The sequence below is a fragment of the Hoplias malabaricus genome, chromosome 6, assembly GCF_029633855.1.
Source record: "Hoplias malabaricus isolate fHopMal1 chromosome 6, fHopMal1.hap1, whole genome shotgun sequence".
Taxonomy (NCBI): Eukaryota; Metazoa; Chordata; class Actinopteri; order Characiformes; family Erythrinidae; genus Hoplias; species Hoplias malabaricus.
The window spans coordinates 38,109,407-38,132,459 of record NC_089805.1 but is presented as its reverse complement, the minus strand read 5'-3'; positions in this window follow the sequence as shown (position 1 = coordinate 38,132,459).

Sequence of the window (23,053 nt, the reverse complement as noted above, 5' to 3'; positions counted from 1 at the left end):
TGTCTGTATATGCACATTACTGTGATCACTCTTGTTCCATGGAATATGTGTTGCACGTGTGTGTGTGTCTTGCAAGAAAAAGGGGTGGAGGGTTTAGACAGAAAGAAACACATGAAACAGTCACATGACTGCCAGACATCCTTTCCCAGCCTCACTGGGAATTGGTTACTCACTCTCTCTGCTTTCCACAGCTCACTCCAAACATGCACCGCAATGCCAGGCTCAACACGGAGCCCACTGCTCCACGCTAAATGCTTTTTCCAGGCAAGATGTAAAACAGCCAGTATTCCTTACAACCTCTTCCACTCTCTCTCTCTTACACATGTTACATGAATACGTCTCCAAAAGAGAATTCTCCAAATGACCTCTCCTCGCTCCTCTTGCTGTTCCATTATTTTTGCTATTAGCTTTTCTTTCAACCTAATCATTAATGTAGAGTTGCTATAACCTTGAGATGTACATTCTGACTAATTCTGCTAATAATGTTTGAGACCGATTAGCTGTGGAAGGAAGAAAAAACACCAAAAAATGTGCATAGTGCTGTAAGCTTACTTTCATGATATTAACAAATCTCAGCTTGATTTGTTGCCTGTCACTCTGTCAATGTGTGGATTGTTGCCTGCTAGTGTGAATGCACACTTAGACTTCTAAAATAATTCAAAATCATATTTCATAAATAAATACAGCTGAATGAATTTGAGCTCCTCCTTGGATCACCACCTTAACGTGGTGGAGGGGTTTGCGTGCCTGCGTGAGCCTAGGAGCTATGTTGTCGGGGGCAATAGCCCCTGGTAGGGTCTCCCAAGGCAAATTGGTCCTAGGTGATGGGCCAGACAAAGAGTGATCCATAAAGACACGGATGAAAAAGATAACATGGACACAGCCTCCCTTGCCCGGAGCAGGGTTACCGGGGCCTCACCCTGGAGCCAGGCCTGGGGGAGGGGCTCCTTGGCGAGCGCCTGGTGGCCGGACTTTCACCTATGGGGTCCGGCCGGGCTTAGCCCGAAGGAGATACATGGGTTCACTCTCCCATGGGCCCACCACCTGTGGGAGAGGTAGTAATCCGGGTCTGGTGCATTGTGGATCGGTCGGGGTCGGGGGCCCTGGCGTTCTGATCCTCGGTTACTGAAACTGGCTTTTGGAACATGGAACGTAACCTCTCTGGTGGGAAAAGAGCCTGAGTTGGTGCGCGAGGTTGAGAGGTACCGGCTAGATATAGTTGGGCTCACCTCGACACACAGTACGGGCTCTGGAACCAATCTCCTTGAGAGGGGCTGGATGCTCTTTCACTCTGGAGTTGCCCAGGGTGAGAGGCGTAAGGCAGGTGTGGGCTTACTCATAGCCCCCCGGCTTAGCGCCTGTACGTTGGGGTTTACCCCAGTGGACGAGAGGGTAATTTCCCTGCGCCTTCGGGTTGGGGAAAGGGCTCTGAGTGTTGTTTGTGCTTATGCACCGAACAGCAGTTCAGAGTACCATGCCTTCTTGGGGACCCTAGAGGGAGTGCTGGAGAACACTCATTCTGGGGACTCCATTGATCTGCTGGGGGACTTCAACGCTCACGTGGGTAATGACAGTGAGACCTGGAGGGGCATGATTGGGAGGAACGGCCCCGCTGATCTGAACCCGAGTGGTGTTCAGTTATTGGATTTCTGTGCTCGTCACAGTTTGTCCATTACGAACACCATGTTCGAGCATAAGGGTGTCCACAAGTACACCTGGCATCAGGACACCCTAGGCCGCATTTCGATGATCAACTTTATAGTCGTATCATCTGACCTGCGGCCATATGTTCTGGACACTCGGGTGAAGAGAGGCGCTGAGCTGTCAACTGATCACCACCTTGTGGTGAGTTGGATCAGATGGCAGGGGAGGATCCCGGACAGACCTGGCAGGCCCAAATGTGTGCTGAGGGTTTGCTGGGAACGTTTGGCAGAGGAACCTGTCAGAAAGATCTTCAACTCCCACATCCGGCAGAGCTTCGACTGCATCCCGGCTGGTGGCATTGAGTCCGAGTGGGCCATGTTCTGGACCTCCATTGTTGAGGCGGCTGAACGGAGCTGTGGCTGCAAGGTTGTCGGTGCCTGTCGGGGTGGCAATCCCCGCACTCGGTGGTGGGCTGTCAAGCTGAAGAAAGAGTCCTACCGAGTCTGGTTGGCTCAGGGGACTCCGGAGGCAGCCGACAGGTACCGAGGAGCCAAGCGCCTCGCGGCCACTGCAGTCGCTGAGTCAAAAATTCGGGTGTGGGAGGAGTTCGGTGAGAACATGGAAAACGACTTTCGGTCAGCTCCGAGAAGTTTCTGGCAAACCGTCAGGTGACTTAGGAGGGGAAAGCAGTTTTCCACCAACACTGTATATGGTGGGGGGGGGGGGGGGGGGGACTCGTCTATCACTGGGGCTGAAATGGCCAAGGTGGTAGGGAAACTCCTTGGCCGTAGGGCCCCAGGGGTGGATGAGGTTCACCCTGGGTTCTTCAAGGTTCTGGATGTTGTGGGGCTGTCTTGGTTGACACGTCTTTGCAACATTGCGTGGACATCGGGGGCAGTGCCTCTGGACTGGCAGACTGGGGTGGTGGTTCCCCTTTTTAATAAGGGGGATCGGAGGGTGTGTTCCAACTATAGGGGGATCACACTCCTCAGCCTCCACGGTAAGGTCTATGCGGGGGTACTGGAGAAGAGAGTCCGACTGATAGTTGAACCTCGGATCCAGGAGGAACAATGCGGATTCCGCCCCGGTCGTGGAACACAGGACCAGCTCTTTACCCTCGCTAGGATCCTGGAGGGTGCATGGGAGTTTGCTCAACCAGTCTACATGTGTTTTGTGGATCTGGAGAAGGCATTCGACCGTGTCCCTCGGGGTATTCTGTGGGGGGTGCTCAGGGAGTATGGGATACTGGGCTCTTTGTTACGAGCTATCCAGTCCCTGTACAAACAGAGCAGGAGTCTGGTTCGTATGGCTGGCAGTAAGTCCGACTGGTTTCCAGTCGGAGTTGGACTCCGTCAGGGCTGCCCGTTGTCACCGGTTCTGTTCACAATTTTTATGGACAGAATTTCTCGGCGTAACCAAGTGGCGGAGGGTGTCCGGTTTGGTGGTCTCAGGATTCCATGTCTGCTTTTTGCAGATGATGTGGTCTTGTTGGCTTCATCGAGCCGGGACCTCCAGCTCTTGCTGGACCAGTTTGCAGCCGAGTGTGAAGCGGTAGGGATGAGGATCAGCACCTCCAAGTCCGAGTCCATGGTACTCAGTCGGAAAAGGGTGGAGTGCTCTCTCCAGGTTGGAAGTGAGATCCTGCCTCAAGTGGAGGAGTTTAAATACCTCAGGGTCTTGTTCACGAGTGAGGGAAAGATGGAGCGGGAGATTGACAGGCGGATCGGTGCAGCGTCAGCAGTAATGCGGGCTCTGTACCGGTCCGTTGTGGTGAAGAGAGAGCTGAGCAGAAAAGCAAAGCTCTCGATTTACCGTTCAATCTACGCCCCAACCCTCACCTATGGTCACGAGCTTTGGGTAGTGACCGAAAGAACGAGATCGCGGGTACAAGCGGCTGAAATGAGTTTACTCCGCAGGATGTCTGGACTCTCCCTTAGAGACAGGGTTAGGAGCTCGGACATCCGGGAGAGACTCGGAGTGGAGCCACTGCTCCTCCACGTCGAGAGGAGCCAGTTGAGGTGGTTCGGGCATCTGGTTCGGATGCCTCCTGGACACCTTCCTGGAGAGGTGTTCCGGGCATGTCCAACGGGGAGGAGGCCCCGGGGCAGACCAAGAACATGCTGGAGAGACTATATGTCTCGACTGGCCTGGGAACGCCTCGGTATACCCCTGGAGGAGCTGGAGGCGGTGGCTGGGGAGAGGGAGGTCTGGGTTTCTTTGCTCCGACTGCTTCCCCCGCGACCAGGACCCGGATAAGCGGTGGATAATGGATGGATGGATGGATGAATGAATTTGAGGCGGCACAGTGGTGCAGCAGGTAATGTCACAGAGTCACAGCTCCAGGGACCTGGAGGTTGTGGGTTCAATTCTGAGGAGTGTGGCGTGTTCTCCCTGTGTATAAGTGGGTTTCCTCCAGGTGACTGTCTGTGAGGAGTTTGGTGTGTTCTCCCTGTGTCCGTGTGGGTTTCCTCCGGTTGACTGTCTCTGAGGAGTGTGGTGTGTTCTCCCTGTGTCTGCGTGGGTTTCCTCCGGGTGACTGTCTGTGAGGAGTTGGTGTGTTCTCCCTGTGTCTGCGTGGGTTTCCTCCGGGTGCTCCAGTTTCCTCCCACAGTCCAAAATCACAGGTTGGTAGGTGGATTGGCGACTCAAAACTGACTGTGGGTGTGAGTGTGTGAGTGTGTGTGTTGCCCTGTGAAGGACTGGTGCCCACTCCAGGGTGTATTCCTGCCTTGCGCCCAATGATTGCAGGTAGACTCTGGACCCACCGTGACACTGAACTGGATAAGGGTTACAGATAATGAATGAATGGATGGATGAATTTTTTTTTTGTGACGTTTTAATAAGAAAGAAATGCATTTTATTAGGTACTAAAACTGAATCAAAACTACTTCTAACACAGGATGGTAATGACAACTGGAGCAAAATGTAAAAAAGCAAAACGTAGTTAGTGTGTGTCATGCTGGTACGTGAGGATCAGACTCTTCAGCGTCAGTCCTATAGCACTTCTAATACTAATGAGTAATGGCAATGGCAAATGAGTAGAATATATATTCTACTCATATATATGCTCCGCTTCCAGTTTAAAAGCTCCTGAACTGAACTGACAAAGACAATTACATGAGAACAAACAGACCAAACCCACAAGCTTGACTAGACAAATGCTCAATTAATCCCAACAGTGAGACTTTTCAACCGTATACAGAATAAATAACACTTGTGATGAATGACAAACTCTAAATGTAGGTTAGTTGTCTGGTTTATTGGGCTGAATCCAGCGTAGCAAGATCTTTTATTTAAAAAAAAAACTTATTTGTAGAGAATAGAGTTTAAATGTAATTTTTCAGTGACCATATATTCCTAAGATGCTGCAGGAAGGAATGAACAATCATCAGAACAATGCTGGCCTGTTTCCATCTTACCTGTCTGAGCTGCTCTCCAGTCCAGAGAGAACACAAAAAGGGAGAGCCATGCCAGTACCTGTTCTCCCATCTGAATCTCTGAAAAAAGACAGAGGGCTGGAAGATAAACACTGGTAAAAGAAAACAGCAGTACAGAGAGAAACAGAACAGAATCTCATATTGCCTACTGCTGCTAGATATTTTGTTTTTGATCCTGGTAGACTATAAATTGTCTACTTTAACTTGCTGCCCTTCTGCAACACCAATAGGAAAACCCTTAACGCTCCACAAATGTGCCTTGGCACACATATTCTTCACGGCAGAATACAAAACCAGTTCTGACTTGCCAAATGAACTTCTGCTGCCCTTACAAACCACACTTCTAGAAAAGTTTCTCCATTTTATACAGCAAATAAAAGCTGTTTTTCAAACATAAATAGGAAACAATACTGCAGTCTCTCATGTTCTGGCAAAGCCAAGCACACAGGTGGACGTCATGTTTATGACAGATTTACGAACTATGGATGATAGTGCTGTTAGCCAGGTGATAAATTTCTCTTTACTCTCTGCCATCACAAGCTGTAATTACATACATATGTTTTTGCACACACTTATTCGCCGTGAGGCCCGCTCATTTTGCTACAATCATCTTCCAACCACTTTTAATTTATGATTAAGAAGTCTGTAATTATGATATATGTAAATGACCTCTATTCTGATTGGCTGAAATGTATTGCACCTCATTTAAATATTGATCAATGTGGAAACACTCTGGGAGTTCAAGGCTAAAATGTTGTAGGCAGTAATAAAGGTGGGTATATAGAAATGTGTTGGTGACATTCGAAAAATTTTTCCCTCGTTTATTTTCCATGTATGAATTTTATGAACTGGAGACAGGACTGTTTTGTCATTCGAAGGGCAAACTATTTAAGTCAGTGTTCCACGACACAGGCCCTACATTTTTATATCAGTTAATCTGAATATCTGAATCTATCGAAGGATAGCTCATAGTGCCAAACAACGTTAAAAGGGGATAAATGGAGTTAGGATGTTTTGAGGAGCAGTAAAGGCATTCTTTAACATCTAAGCTTTCATAATTGCTCTCTCTAAGATACTGCTTTGGCTCATTTCCCACCGTCTCAAAATGTCCCTGAAAAACCTCCAGCAGTTGGAGAAGTTTCATATGGTTTTCCTTGGAGGCACCTGTTAGTCTTAAACCACTTTGCTGTCCAGATGAAAACTTGGCTGGAGTTGTGTGTGTGAATGCTCCCCCCTAATTACCCCCAGGCAGCGTGAACACTCAATCATCTTCAAAATGTAAAACTACTGCACTTAAAAATTACCGAGACACACCTGGAATTCACAGAGCTGGCTCTCCATGCAATCAGAGCTAGATCGCACACACATGCGTTAATATGACTGCATGGACAATGCACAGATAAAGGGAGAGAGAGAGAGAGAGAGAGAGAGAGAGAGAGAGAGAGAGAGAGAGAGAGAGAGAGAGAGAGAGAGAGAAAGGTGAAGGGAATGAATGAAAGAAAAACCAGGAGTGAATGAGAAACACAGAGTTGAATGGTTTGGGGATAAACAGAAAAATGTTGACAGAATGAAAAGGAAGAGAGAAAGAGAATGATTGAGAGTTGCATCTACACATACATTTCAAAACAAATTAACCTCAGTCAATAGACGAAAGCCTGTAATAATATGTTTCCCAAACACTAGTCAAAGGGCTGCTGTTCTTTTCTGACTGGAGTGATCCGTCTCTGTCTAATCAAATCGATATGTGCACACTTCAGTAAGAGCAGGAGGAATGTCTTCCTGTCTCCTTTTGTTCCACCCTTTGGGTGGCCCTGCCCGAGCAGTGTCTCTCAGACCTTGGGGGCTGATGCCCTGCTCGGAACAGAGACCCTGACAAAAGGTCACCTTCTCCAGACGCTGCAGGATCTAATCTATGGTTTAAAGTCTAAACCATGAATGACAGCCAAGGGCTGCTTATTGTTATTGCGTTTTTTTCTCTTTTCCTCCAGAAAAAAACTTTCCATTCCAATTTATTCTGTGGTTTTGTGCTGAACTGATTGCTCTGATACTGTGCAATTTCAAGATGATGGAGAGATGTACAATTCTGAAGACGTCTTAAAATGCTTATTTAAATTTTAGGGTAGAAATAACTCCTTGGAGAGACACAAAAACCCTGAGACACAATTTCTGCTGACTTTGAGGATGATGGTAAAATGTGGGGTTAAAAAAAATCCCTCCTGCTACATTTGTTTGTTGTCAAATACTTGCTACATAAAGAGATATTTGACATCAACAGTTTCGGATATGAGATATTTACTGAAGTTGATCTTTATAACAGAGTATAAAAGAGCAGATCCATAACAGGAGAAATTATATGTATGAAAATGCAACATCTCTTTCTCTCATCTCTTTACCCAAGCTCATGTATAAGGCTTTTCTTCATTGTATTTTATGCTTCATTACTCTTTTACAAAGTTACAACTACAGTTGCAGCAACCGTAAGTTCTACTGGAAGTTCTACACTGGATACTATTAACATGGTCAATAATATAGTATTTTAAATGAACCAAACACTAAATTTACACTGCCTGAGTAAACAAACAAACAAATAAATTGGGGGAAAAAAAACTTTAATTATGGCATGCATTTACCATGGCATAGTTCTCACAACCTTAAAGTCACAACATTTATTGGCATTATTTTTTTGTCCAAGATCTTGTACAGACAAGAAGAGAATTGCCCTGAAGCCCTTCAGTACGTCAGGGTCAAGTTGTGGTTTCCAATTCATGTATGAGATTAAAATCCTTATTCTAAATGTTAGTCCTTATTCTATGTTCTAAAAAACATAATATCTTTCATAATATCCCCATGCCATCAGGTAAGAGCAAATCCATTGATGGAACAACCTGATCATTCAGTATATTCCAGTTCAGCTGATTTTATTCCCACATAATATTGCTGAGCCTAGACTTGGAGCAATCCCAGAATATAACACTACTTCAGAGGCTTGTAAAGTGGGCTGTGTGGATAAGAATGGCTTATTGCATTCCCCTTCACGTCTTTGTAAATCTGGATTTCTCAGACCTTTTTCCATTACTCCAGAACCCAGTCTTACTCTAACACCCCAGAAGCCTTTTAACACTAAGGAGTGGTTTTCAAAGTCACAAATAATAAGTAACGATAAAAACAAAAAGAGCATTGTTTTAAGATCATATAAACTCATATAAGAATGCTAATTATCGCTACTTCTTGTATCATGGTCAACTAAATTGCCACTGGAAGTAGCAGTACAGTCCTCGCAGAACTGAAAAAAAACCCCCCGAACATATACAAGCTTACAGCTTTACACGTCAGCATTGAGAGCTCCCACATACACATCTTTTAACTCTAGCCACAGGGAGAAATTTCCTTTTGCTAAGTATCTCTTAGAAAGTCATGTTTATTCCAAGTGAATTAAGGTTTAGTATTCATTGCACGTCAATTGAGTGAAGCATGAAGAGTTTACAAATGATGCTGTTTCCTGGAAGAGAGTGTAATTGTTGCAGTCTGAACAAACCATATGAATCTGTCAGTGTGTTTTATAAAAATCTGAGAACAAGGTCAGTGGGTCTTGACCAGAATGTCTCCAGTAAAGCTGAACATGTGGCATGCTATATTTGCTCATTTACCATTTCTTAGTAAATGTTAGTAAGGAATTTGTCATGTTTTACCGTAGTAGGAATCTCATTGACTGTGAAGGCTTTACACTACATATTGGTACATTACTGTGAAGGGCGTAGATAGCAGTCAGCCATGTGAACATTAGTAAGTACTGATGTTGGATAATTAGCCTTTGATTTAGGAACACAAAGGCCAATACAACTAATCCCAAAAGAAACAGGTGCTCCTTCACTCAAGAGAATGCAGCCCAAAGCTGGAGTGTATAATTTTGTTACATGCTTTTCTATTGAAATAGTTCAAACTTTGTCCACAATGAGTACATCTTTACATACCTGAGTGCTCCAGCTATAAGGAGTAGCCTCCTGATATTTATGTCATCAACAATGATGAATTTACCATGTCCACAATGATTACCATCATAAAAGAATATTATTAAAGTATCATTATTCATTTTGGAAAAAAAAAGTGTAGCTGTAGAAGAAAAGCACTGGCAGCTACATCCTGCAATCCAGGTGCATCAATAATTAAGGCATGCATCAGTCCAAAAAAAAAAAAAGTATTTAAACTCCACTTTTATTTGTAATAATAAAAGAAAAAAAGTTAAAACATACTTGCAAGATCTTGTTCTGGGCAAAATGTCTATCTTCAGAGGAGTAATTGTACATACAGTGAGGGAGAGGAAAAAAATGATCATAAGCGCTTAGTTTAATTGAAGTGTCTCATGTGTAAATAAGCTCAAGGCATGTGTTTGAAACAATTTTTGATGGCAAGCAGCCACTGGCATGGCAACGGAATTTGTGTGTTTGTGCACCAGGAGACAATGCTTTTCATTAAAAGAGTGTCTTATGCAGAGCCATCCACTAGAACTGCAAGACTCAAGTGAAAATGAATGAAAACCGAAAACCACCAGCCCTGGAGAGAGAGAGAGAGAGAGGGAGAGAGGGAGAGAGAGAGAGAGAGAGAGAGAGAGAGTGAGGGAGAGAGGGAGAGAGAGAGAGAGAGAGAGGGGGGGGGGGGGGGGGGTGGGGGGAGAGAGAGAGAGAGAGATGCCGTGGGCTACAGTGGGACAGTGTGACTGCTTGTGTTAACTCCATATCTGTCTCAGCAGTAGGACTGCTGCCAAGCAACAGACGTGGAGAACTCCAAGTGCTGGGAAATTACATTAAGAGAGATGGGAATAAAAGAATTCCTGGGATGATTTGCCACTAGTTTCTTAAACTGAGACACCTTTCTCTCGTTTGTATTCTAAATTACCTCAGTGATTCTTTCAATTAAAGCCATTATCTGGCCAACAATCAAAATAACAACATTTTCCTTTTCTCTCCAGTGTTTCTAACCAGCCAAAATTTATATAGTGTCCAAAGGTGTTCTTGGAGAAACTTACAAACAATATAACAACCATCTCTGATCCTGGTATTTGTCATTTTTATAGATTGTATTATGAAGTGTTGGTAAATTTGATGAAACCTGGAGTGAGATATTCAGAAGCAATGTTATTCTCAAGGAGATATTCACAATAAGCTTGAAGGACTGCAGAATCTGACTCATCCAACATATGTTCTGAAGTCAACGGTATTACTAGGTAGGTTAGTCCCTTTTTGCTGCAGTAATAGCTTCTATTCTTCTGTTATGACTTTAGATTAGATATTGGAATAATGGCAATAAAAAAAACCTCCCTCGACCCTAAAGAAAGAAATCTTAGAATGACTCCCGGGGGAGTTGTAATTTGAAACTGTGTACAACACAGGGGCGGCACGGTGGCGCAGCAGGTAGTGTCGCAGTCACACAGCTCCAGGGGCCTGGAGATTGTGGGTTCGATTCCCGCTCCGAGTGACTGTCTGTGAGGAGTTGGTGTGTTCTCCCCGTGTCCGCGTGGGTTTCCTCCGGGTGCTCCGGTTTCCTCCCACAGTCCAAAAACACACGTTGCAGGTGGATTGGCGACTCGAAAGTGTCCGTAGGTGTGAGTGAGTGAATGTGTGTGTGTCTGTGTTGCCCTGTGAAGGACTGGCGTCCCCTCCAGGGTGTATTCACGCCTTGCGCCCGATGATTCCAGGTAGGCTCTGGACCCCCCGCGACCCTAAATTGGATAAGCGGTTACAGATAATGGATGGATGGATGGATGTACAACACAGTTGTAATTTAAATCTACAGATAGGAGCAGCCTTGGAGTGTCTTTAGGTAATGAATGTCTTTACTGAAGGTCTGCTGAATCATACACAGATATGTGGTGTGAAGGTATGGAGTGTAGGAGGTACAGGGAATGGATGGCAACTCTTCCAGGCAGAATTGTATTTTCCAATTAATTAGTTCTTGTCATAATGTGTCCAAAATAATAGAGTTTCTGTTTGGCTTTGTGGGCTTCTAGATTTGATTTGGTCCCAGATCCAATTGTTTTATTTGAAGTTCATAGCACTCTTTTAGACATCTCTTGCAACACCAAAGTTCAGAGGCATTAATATTGTTCCTGTCCCACTTTACTATTTTTCAGTTTCACGTCCATAGAGACACAGAAAAGACCATAGTGTCGACAGTTCTGCCCTTTGTTGGCAGAAACACATTATTACATTTAAATTTTTTTTCCAGTTCCTTCATCTTACCAAGTGTCTACATCTTGTTTCCTGACTGCTGGATCCTAGTAAATAACAAATCCAAGTATGCAAAAGCTGTCCAATGCTTCCATGTCTCCTCCTTCAGTTGTAAATTTGGTGTTTTTCTTGTCATCATGAATTTTGTCGTCTTCATGCTGAGCTGAAATCCCATCATCTGGCTCTGTTGTTTTACGTCCTTTTTACTGTTGTATAACATTCCTTAGAACGGCCTCCAGGTCTTTCCGATTTTCTGCAATGAATGTTGTGTCATCTACATATCAAAGGTTATTGATGTTTCATCTGCTAGTCTTGAATCCTTGATCATATTCATTGATTATATGTTAATCATATAGGTTGAATAGGTATGGTGACAGAATGTAGCCTTGTCTGACTCGTTTGCTGAATTTTTGGCTGCTTGCAGATCCATGTAGAGAATCTTCATTGCAACAGTGAGATGCTCTGGTATTCCCATCTTCCTGAGGACATTCCAAAACTATGTGTGGTCAACAGTGCCCAAGGATTTGCTGAAGTCAATGAAGTACACTTTGACTTTGTTTGCCTTGTTCATAATCCAGCATTCATCTGTGTTATATATTTTTCTTCTGCTTGTAATGAAGCCTGCTGGCCCATCTGAAAGCTCTATTTCAATGTAAGTCCCTAGTCGATGTTGAGTGATCTTCAGCCTACCTTCACTGGCATGTGGTGTCAGGGTAATTGTTTGGTTGTTTGCACATACCTTGCTATTGGTAATAAACTGACTTCTTCCAATCTGTCGGTCATTCAATGCTTTTCCAGATTTGTTGGCACAATTTGGTCAGAATCTTCTTCAGAAAACAATTCCAATAACATTGATTGCATTACATTACTGTCTACCTCAGTCTAATATGAGCTCATTAGTATTCTTCTCCATGCTCCTCCATGTTCATATAAGTTGGAGCACTTGGTTCTGCTGTGAATCAGATGTGGTTAGCTGCCGGGGTGAGAGGTGTGTGTAGAGGGCTGAAGATACAGCTTGGATGTTAAGAGGTCATGCAGAAGGTTAGCAGCAGCTGGGCTAAAGGCAACACACTGTACTGTGTAGATAAATGGAAGGTCAAAGACACAGAGGAGATTAAGAACCTTAAGAAAATCATGCAGTCTCAAAGAGAATGCAGATTGCCTCCAAAACAGGTCTTTGTTTGAACACTAAAGCAGCAGCTCTGACTAGTAGTAGATTTTCACATTAAAATATGACTTATAAAGAAATCTAGTAAACAATGTAGTATAAAAGGATTTGACTTGGAGCGTATTTTGACATTGAATGCTGTACATATGCTGTTCATGGTACAACAAAAAACATTACTTATTTGCTTGTGGAAAATGTGCTCAGTAAAAATGTTAAATGCTAGGTGCTGTGCATGTAGTAACAATTTCACACCTACAGTTTAAGCAAAGCAAAGTAATTCTATCAAAACTGTAATTAAAGTAGAAGAGGACATTTTTTAAGAAATTATGTCATACATATTGCTGTTGATTTTTTACATTACACCAATTCAAAAAAGCTAATAAGTACAGACTATTAATTGTTTTCTCTGAAACTATTAATTCAGAATGTGAACTGAGTGGCAATGTAATTCCATTAACTACATGCCATCTAGCTATGTATTTATTATGTAATTATATATACAAATTATTGTAGTGTAATGTAGTGTAGTGTCTTCTACACAGACTAGGCCAGGCTGTAACACTGAATCTACACTTTATCAGTGTAAGGATTATGCTACACTATATCACTGCCGTGCTTATGCTACACTTTATCAGGCTTTGAGACAGGTAATAATAATGCTAGTGTAAAGCTATGTGTGGGACAGCATTGAATAAACAGCAGTGTGTCTTAAATGAGCACGGTGTTCCCTCTGGTGCTACAGATGGATCTGGGACACTCCAGCAAGAGACTCAAGCGTTGGCCTAGCTCTGAGACACTCGCTCCAGCCCAGAAACAGGCAGCACACCTGACAGCCCTCTGATCAAAGCTTGCATGTAATCACAGTGACAAAAGCAGTAGAGAAGGGGAACGGGCCATCCCATCCTGCCCCAGGGAGGGAAAGGTAAATACACAAACAATGCGAGGGGGATTTTGAAGGGTGGGCAAGAGGATGCTTGAAATGAGCTCATTTCCGGAGCCTTTCTTTTCATTACGTTCAATGAACAAGGCAATGCAAAAGAGGCATGTGAAGTATTCATGAATGCACAATTTCATTATTTAATGCCTGCAATAGAACATCGCAAACCCCGTTAATTATGTACGCGTGGTACATGTACACATGTATTTGACCCAGTCTAAAGCACACAAAGCCATTCTCACAGCTCTAACAGCAGCATCCCACTCTCCGGAAGAAGGGAGTCTGATTCATGAGGCTGTTGTTCGCTCAGATTTTACTGCTCACTGTGAGTTCCAGAGGGAACAGATTTACTCTCTTTATCTCTAGGAGAAACCAACTGCGCAGAAGATCAAGGCATCATTGATTCTCTCCCAGCTATTGATCACATCGAGCCGACTGCTAAGTAGTTGTCCCTGGCGTGGCTTAAAAGAAGCTGAGAACGCAGCAGTTTTATTGGAGATTCGCAGGTGGTCTGTTGTGCTAAAAGCAAGCATGGCCTGTAATTTTTTTTTATTTTGGACCTTGATAAGTCCATCAGTGTTGTGTGTGTAGCAGGAGAAATTTTGTTGGATATCATCGAATTGACCTACCCCTGCGCCGCCCACTATTGTAGTCTTTCATATCTGCTGTTGGATATTCGGAAGTTGGACCAGCTTTAGAGAACATTGGTAAATATGTAAGTCAGTGACAAACAGTAGCACACACACAGCACTAAGTCTGCTCTTATGAGCCGGACTATGAAATGAAAATGAAATGAAAACTAGGTCACTAAAATGATCATTTTACCTTAATGCTAATGGTAGCTCAATAACACTATTAAATACTAAACTTCATCTCTGTTAAAAGTGTTTTTTTTAATACATGTAAAATAAATCTGATTTTGAGGTATTAATACGATTTAAAGATGCTTTGGCAAAATGTCAGTGTCAGGACAAAACCTTCTGTTTCTGATTTTTCAGTTTTCCACAAAATGTGAAAATAGTGATAACAGACCAATGATTCGGGAAGGGTATAAAATTCCTTGGGGGAAAAAACCAAAACAAAGCACTCTAACTTCCACTGAAACATTTCCTGTAAAATTGCTATTTCATTTTCAAATAATATGCAAATAAATGTGCATAGTTTAAAAAGTAAGAATTTGTAGGTAGAGCATGGATCAATCCGTTGGAGAAAAAAAATCTCTATTGCATGACAGTTCTCATTAGTCTACAAGCTGCTTTATTTTCGCTGCTTTAGTCTGGAGATGCCTCTCTCTCTCTTTCCCCCACCCCATCTCTTTTTCTGTTTACCCTATACTTTCCAACCGCCCCCACCCCCCTCTCTCTCCGTCCCTCAGCACTGTGTGCTACGTGTTCATGTCTGATGAGTTGAGATTCAGACACTGGGGGATATCTGTAAATGTCTGATCTCAGTGTGTAATCTAAATAAGCTAAAGAGGCATGTGTGTATATATGTGTGTGTGTGTGTGTGTGTGTGTGTGAGAGAGAGAGAGAGAGAGAGAGAGAGAGATGAGAGGACATCGTTCGCACGATTGTAAATAATATCTAGCGACGTAACCTCTAGCCAAGTACTGGACACACAATGAGATCAACAAGACGTGCCTATGAGCCTGAGACGTCTTGTGGAGTTCAGAAGACTTGTCAAGGAATGTGAACAAGATGAAGTCTCCTAAGGATACACTTCAACTCTTACTGGACTTTTGAAGGTGTCCACAGACATATAAAATCTTTTGAAAAACAACTGCACTTTGTCCTCAAATATAATCTTGAACATGTGATGCAACTACAAGCCTTCTTACTTTAAATGCTAACCTTTAATATTCACTGTAACACTTTTAATATGAGATTATCTTGACATCTTTTTTGACAAGCCAATGACAAGCCACCAGCTCTGATTTTCATGGTTTTGAACAACAGAACCAGTTTGGACAGGTTTAAATGCTTAAAGCTCTCATGAGTTTAATCACGTAACAGAGTTGGGCTCAACATTACATCAGTAGTTCACTGAAAAACCCATTGACTCAACGTTCCAGTTTCTGCAGATGTGGTGGATCAGTGTGGTGTATTGTGGTGTATTAACTGACACTGGTGTAAAAAAGCAAAAAATCTACACTCTGCATCTGAGTAAGATCAATGATACACCATTGTGTGCATTACCCAATGCTATATTCTTTGGCCCTGTAAGGTTGTTTTAGCAGTCAAAGGGCATATTCAAGGTCAAAGACCCTGAATGCATGACTTTGAAATGTGATGAGCAGATGAATATTGAAAGCAACCTAAATTCAGAACAGAATTCAATGGAGTCCACAAATAAAAAGTGCTATGTAACTCACATTCAAACAGCCATCCCAGATGTTGACTTATAGCAGATGACATGCTGTCCTTCTAGCTGAGCAAACACTGAAACTGGGCTAACATTCAAGTCCCAGAGGCTTTCACAGATGAGCTGGACAGAATGAATCAAACAGTGCTTCATTGCTGTGTAAAGGATGCTCAGCTTGGTGAGACTCAGCCACCTGTTCGATTCTAAGCTTGTAGCAGCATTTTATGAAGGCGTGAAACAGTGCAGTAAGTACAGAGGTTTGGCTATTGTCACTCACTTGGTAACGGAGCAGCTTGCAGTGGGCTCAGTGGGAAGGGGGCCTGTGAGAACTGCATGGTGTTTGGTCTCTCAGCAGCTGCTACATTAGCGAGGCAGTTGAGATTCCTCACTTCAATTTTTTATGATGTTTACCCGGCTCTTTGTACTTTAGGGAAACATCAAGACGACGTTTTTTTTAACGGAGGCTGGAAATATTTATTACTCTTTCTCTTCCCAACACAGTATTTCATAGGGTTGAGGAAGAGGATATTCAGAGGTGAGGATAATGCTAGGAGAAGGCCCAACATGCATCTTGATACAGAATCTTATTAACTTCAATAAAAGCTTTTCACAGATATGACTTGATCCCAATCAAGAATTTTTAGAGGCCCAGGGCCCTCATAATATAAAAACAGCTTTAGTTTAGTTTAAAACTGCTAGCCACCTGTTTCTGTTTTTTTTTTTAAATTATTATTATTTTTTAATTTTTTTTTAAATCATTGTTTTTCTTTTTGTCATTTGTCTTTGTTGTACATTGTCATGTCCCATGTCATTTTAAATGCCATATTATAGCCTACCAGAATATACACGACATGGACAAAAATATTAGGGCATACCTCTTAATCACTGCATTGTGTTATATGGAGTCCTATTGGCACAGGTGTATGAAATCAAGCATCTAGACCTGCAGACTGCTTTTATAAACATTTGTGAAATAATAGGCTGTTCTTAAAGGTTAAGCACCACTTAATGGACCTCCATGAATATTTCACATTATTTAATTACTGACATATATAAATATGAATTAAAATGAAAATAGCAGCTTATATTTGCTTTAAAACTGACAATTTTTTTAAATTGACGGAAAAATCCGAGCTCGCTACGGAAATTCTTGAACGCAACCGTGACGTCACTGGAGGACAACAGCTGAACAACGCCGCGGTAAAACACCGTTATGACTGACTGTTATGACAGTATCTAGCTAAATAACCAACATTATTCATGACAATAGACTAGCAATAAGCTAAACTCAAATGTAGAGGTACCGTTATTCTTGTAAATGTGATCAAAGTCGAACTCGAATTCATCCGACACTATAAACCTCCGTAATGCAGCTACGTAGCTGAGTATAATCTGAGCCACCGAGTTTAGCAAGTCAAGCTAACGTTAACTAACACCAACTAAAACAGGCGAAGTGAGTGTCCTTACCCTGTTTACCTCCATGTTACAGAGGCTCTTGAACACCTTTCGTTGGTGTCCTTACATGCCCATATTGTTGGAAAAGCGCCAGTGAAATGAGCTACAGATAACGGAGTGAGCGGATGGTCCTTTCCAAAGTGCCCGTTTAAAGTTGACAAATTTAGTCCATTTTCTGGATATTTTGGGATCTTTGGGCCATTTGTTCACAGATGTCCCACTGTACATTGAATTATTGCAGCCAAAAACAACACACCTTTTCGTCATTTTGCATTAAATTAAGTGTAACTTCTAGAGTTGTTGTCCACCGTCTACGTCACAGGCAAGACGCCTATTAGAGTTTCCAAACACCGTTGGGTGGTCACGGTGGGTCCAGAGCCTACCTGGAATCATCGGGCGCAAGGCGGGAATACACCCTGGAGGGGACGTCAGTCCTTCACAGGGCAACACAGACACACACATCACTCACACATACGGACACTTTCGAGTCGCCAATCCACCTGCAACGTGTGTTTTTGGACTGTGGGAGGAAACAGGAGCACCCGGAGGAAACCCACGCGGACACAGGGAGAACACACCAACTCCTCACAGACAGTCACCCGGAGCTGGAATCGAACCCACAACCTCCAGGCCCCTGGAGCTGTATGACTGCGACACTACCTGCTGCGCCACATTGCCGCTTAAACACAAGTTAGTAACTCAAATCCCATTGTATTTATTTGTTTGACACTTTCATACAGCTGGTGCTTAGCCTTTAAGAGCTGTAAAAGAATGCCACAGCTGCAACCAGTCAGTTTTTGAAATTTCTTTCCTCCTAGATATTCTATAAACTGTGAGTGGTATTATTGACGTGAAAGTGTTAAGGAGCCACAGCAACTCAGGCACAAACTGCTCACAAACAGACCACATAAAGTTACAGAACAGGATCGTTGGGTCAAGTACTTAGGCACACAGTGCATAAAGTCACCAATGGTTTGCTGACTCAATAACTGCAGAGTTCCAAATATCCTCTGACATCAGCATCAGCACAAAAACTGTGTGCCAGTAGCTTTACGGGTTTCCAAGGCTGAGCAGCTGTAAGCAAGCCTTATATCACCAGGCACCATGCCGCTGGACAAATACTACGAATCACACTTCTCTAACTGGCAGGCTGAGGGATAAGTCTGGGTTTCGCAGTAGAAAGATAACCTTCTACACCTCACTGTTACAACTGTAAAGTTTGGTGGAGGGGAAATAATGCTACGAGGATGTTTTTCAGGGGTGGGACTAGGTCCATTAGGTCCAGTGAAGGGAAACCTTTATGTTTCAGCCTACCAAGAAATTTTACATAATTGTATGTTTCCAACTTTGTGGAAAAAGATCGGGGAAGGCCCTTTTCTGTTCCAGCGCGACTATGCCTCAGTGCGCAAAACAACGTACATACCGGCATGTTTAGGTGAGTTTGGGGCGGAAGAACTTGGCTGGCCTGAACAGAGCCCTAACATCCACCCCCATCAAACTTTTCTGGGATGAAATAATTGCTAGCCAGGCTCTTTCTTGTCCAACATCAGTGTCTGACCTCACACATGCTCCTCTGAATGGGCAAACTCTCCAATATTTTGGAGAAAGTCTTAGTTGCATCAAGTTTGTAGAGTGAATTTCTAGTTCTAAGATTCAGGATCCTCTCTGATGATGTATTATGAATAATAATAATAATAATAATAGTTCAAATTACAATAATTAGTGCAATTGAACTCACACTGAGTTAAACATGGGCGGCACGGTGGTGCAGCAGGTAGTGTCGCAGTCACACAGCTCCAGGGGCCTGGAGGTTGTGGGTTCGATTCCCGCTCCGGGTGACTGTCTGTGAGGTTTCCTCCCACAGTCCAAAAACACACATTGCAGGTGGATTGGCGACTCAAAAGTATCCGTAGGTGTGAGTGAATGTGTGTGTGTGTGTCTGTGTTGCCCTGTGAAGGACTGGCTCCCTCCAGGGTGTATTCCTGCCTTGCGCCCAATGATTCCAGGTAGGCTCTGGACCCACCGCGACCCTGAATTGGATAAGCGGTTACAGATAATGAATGAATGAATTAAACATTTAAACTAGCAATGTATTTTTTTTCACTGGTTATCAAAATCATTTCCCTCAGTTTGTATCTGGATGAAACAGCTCCTGGAATCCCGACAGATGTAGTGAGTGAAACCCTGATGACCTGAGGGTGAGGGATACAGTGCTGCAATACAGAATACTGTATAACATGATGAATAACATTTTCAACTTTTAGTGCAGAATGCCCCTTTAACATTGCTCCATCTACTTGGCTTGATCTCAGCCATTAAAAAAATAAGTCTTATAAGTGCATAAGCTCTTGTGCGCTTATTTATTTTTGCCCAGTATCACAGCCGCATTTAGGTCAAAGTCTCTGTAAAGCTACTTAAACATCTCTGAATCAGACTGTGAATAGTTTCTAGGCTCAGGTCTGTTGTAGAGAGAGGAAAACATTTACTGCTTCTGAACATAACGTTCAAATACCCCACCATGTGCCTAAATAAAGAAATAATAAACAAATGCAAGCAAACTAAACAAAACATGGTAACTCTTCTCTTGGCCTAATGTAGGGATAAATAAGAAAAAGCATGATTTTTGCACAGGGTGAGATTTGTAATTTGCTTGTGGTTAAAATTTAGAGAGAAATGGCTAATGTGGCTAATAAGTAGTAGGACTTCTTTTTTTATTTTCATGCAAATTGCAGAATTGTTTTAAACAATGTTGAATTGAATAAGGGCGGCACGGTGGCACAGCAGGTAGTGTCCCAGTCACAGCTCCAGGGGCCTGGAGGTTGTGGGTTCTATTCCCACTCCGGGTCTGTGAGGAGTTGGTGTGTTCTCCTTGTGTCCGCGTGGGTTTCCACCGGGTGCTCCGGTTTCCTCCCACGGTCCAAAAACACACGTTGGTAGGTGGATTGGCGACTCAAAAAAGTGTCCGTAGGTGTGAGTGTGTGAGTGAATGTGTGAGTGTGTGTGTGTTGCCCTGTGAAGGACTGACGCCCCCTCCAGGGTGTATTCCTGCCTTGTGCCCAATGATTCCAGGTAGGCTCTGGACCCACCACGACCCTGAACTGGATAAGTGCTTACAGATAATGAATGAATTGAATAAATGGAAAATAGGCCTGCAAATGTGTAAATTATTTAACCATGTTTATGAACAGAGTTTCTTCCAATATACTTCCTGATTTTGAAGTACTCAAGCATGCACTGTGATCAGATATCTGTGTATATATACAGATTGTGATCAGTTGTGCATGTGTGTATAAATGCATTGCTCTCAGATCAATAATTTTAATTGGATCTCTGTGTGCACAGGACTGCATTGTGATTGGATTTACCTGTGTGTGTGTGTGTATGTCTTTCTGTGTATATAAACATGACATGACTTTTGTGGCCTGATGTCATTGAGCTCCACCCTCTTTTTCTGTAATTGCTCCCACCCTCTATTTGATGCTTGAAAGATATAGGGAATTCATCCGTGAAGCACAAGGTTTAATTTGAATATTGTTTATGAAACAAGATCTGTTCAGCATCTAAATGCAGAAGCTGTATTTGAAAAGGTCAGGTATAAACATGCTGTGTCTTGATTGGATGATGCTCCAGTCACCAAGATCAGATCGTGGAGATTGGATGTTAATTCCAAATGTAAACAGGGCCTATTTTAGATCTAGCCTCACCTGCCTGTGTGTGCCCCCCCCCACCCCCACTCTCCAGCTCCCATCTGTAGAAGCAGAGAACTGATGCAACTGAAAGCCTCGGCTTGGTATCAAGGAGACTTTAGTGAACTAAATTGAATCCAATCATGGGTTTAATGCCAATTAACTGTCTTTGTATTTTCAGATTGGCTTCTGTCATTAGTCATCGGGTCTCATTGGTTCCATCTAAATTCCATTTCATCATTTGGCTTGCTTTGTTTCTTTATTGTTTCTTTATTCAGTGTTATATAGTGCTCATTATTATTCTCAAATCATTCTCTCACTGCTATGGGGTCATTGGTTTGGTGTACAGTAGATGAAGGGGGGTTTTCCTTACCACTTTCACTGGTGGATCGATACATTTAGATTATCGTGAGCTTGAATTCAGATTTCTCTAAATCTGTTTGTTGTAGAACACTTTCATACAAGTGTGTTTAAACCATTTTAGACACTCCTGAAAGAATTTGTGCATAGCTTGCATAATCGTTTTGGAAAGGCATAGAAAGAAGTACAGAACTCGAGTGCAATCTGCACCCAACCCAAGGTCACCATGGTCAAAGCCAAGCATGGGCTAGAGGAGTTTGAAGTCCCTACCATAGGCTATGAACCAGTAGAACAGTGTTTCCTGGAGTGATGGAGCTTCCATAAGTGCCTTTGGGACAAATTGGAGCAGCATCTGAAATGAGTCTAAGTACATAAAGTCCTCAAAAGTAGTTTCCAATATCTAGTCTACATCCACAAATGTTTGTTTAAGTAACCGCTTATCCAGTTCAGGGTCGTGGTGGGTCCAGAGCCTACCTGGAATCATTGGGCGCAAGGCAGGAATACAGGAGGGGGCGCCAGTCCTTCACAGGGCAACACACACACTCACTCACGGACACTTTTGAGTCGCCAATCCACTTACTAACATGTGCTTTTGGACCGTGGGAGGAAACCGGAGCACCCGGAGGAAACCCACACAGACACAGGGAGAACACACCAACTCCTCACAAACAGTCACCCGGAGCGGGAATCGAACCCACAACCTCCAGGTCCCTGTGTGACTGCGACACTACCTGCTGCACCACTGTGTCGCCCATGTTTGTTTATATAGTCTACATTTTTAACTGAATCGAAATTAGAAACTGTATCAATTTGATTCTTCACTACATTTTAAGCAGGGTTTTGCTGTGTGGTTGAAAACTGAAAAATCTTGATCTTTTACAGTTGTAGAAACACCACCGATGTGACTCAACTCATTGTCCAGACTGTGAATGGTCTCAGCTCTCTGCCAGAGAGAGGACAACCTTTACTTCTACTGTAACTGCAGTTCAAATTGCCCACTGTGAGCTGAGCTGCCTTCTAATACTTATAATGCAAAACTCTAGGAGACAGAGTGCTGCATTAGTATTCCTTAGAGCTGCCTTATGCTCTCTCTCTCTCTCTCTCTCTCTCTCTCTCCTCCTGATTCCTTTCCTCCTCCGCACCTCTCCCTTCTTGATAATTGACATTCTTAGACAAGATCAGTACCAAGCCGGAAGAAAAGAAAAAAGGGAGCGTTTAAGCTGCAGTCTATTCACAATGTGCCTGTTGTTCCTGTGGTAATTACACGGGGTGGGAAAAGATCACCACTGCTTATTGAATTCATATCAAATGAAACGTAGGTGGCAGCCTGGCTGTCCCTGCTGCTCGTCTACGTGGAAACACTAATGATATATTCAGTTCCTCTCACTCTTTTTCACTCCTTTGCCATTTTTCCCCTTCAATTCTCCCTCCATCATCCTTCATCCTCCATCTCTCTGTGCCAGTCATTTTTCCCCCCAGTCTCACACCCCCTTATCTCATAATGGCCTTCCTTTCGCTATATCTCCCATCTTCTCTTTTATCCCGACTTTGTCCTCTCTGCTTCTTTAGCAGGCTTTTTCAACTGCCCCCAAGAGAAGGACTGAGCCTTTCATGTGCACTTGCTGTATGATATAAATAACGATGTGGCCATTGGCGGACATGTGACCAAGCCGCCTCCCTCTGATCCTCAGAGGGAACTGTAGAGCCTCACCACTACACAGATCTGAAGATAATCACTCTCTGTATGGGCTCTCTGAACATATTAACAGTCCACAGTACAC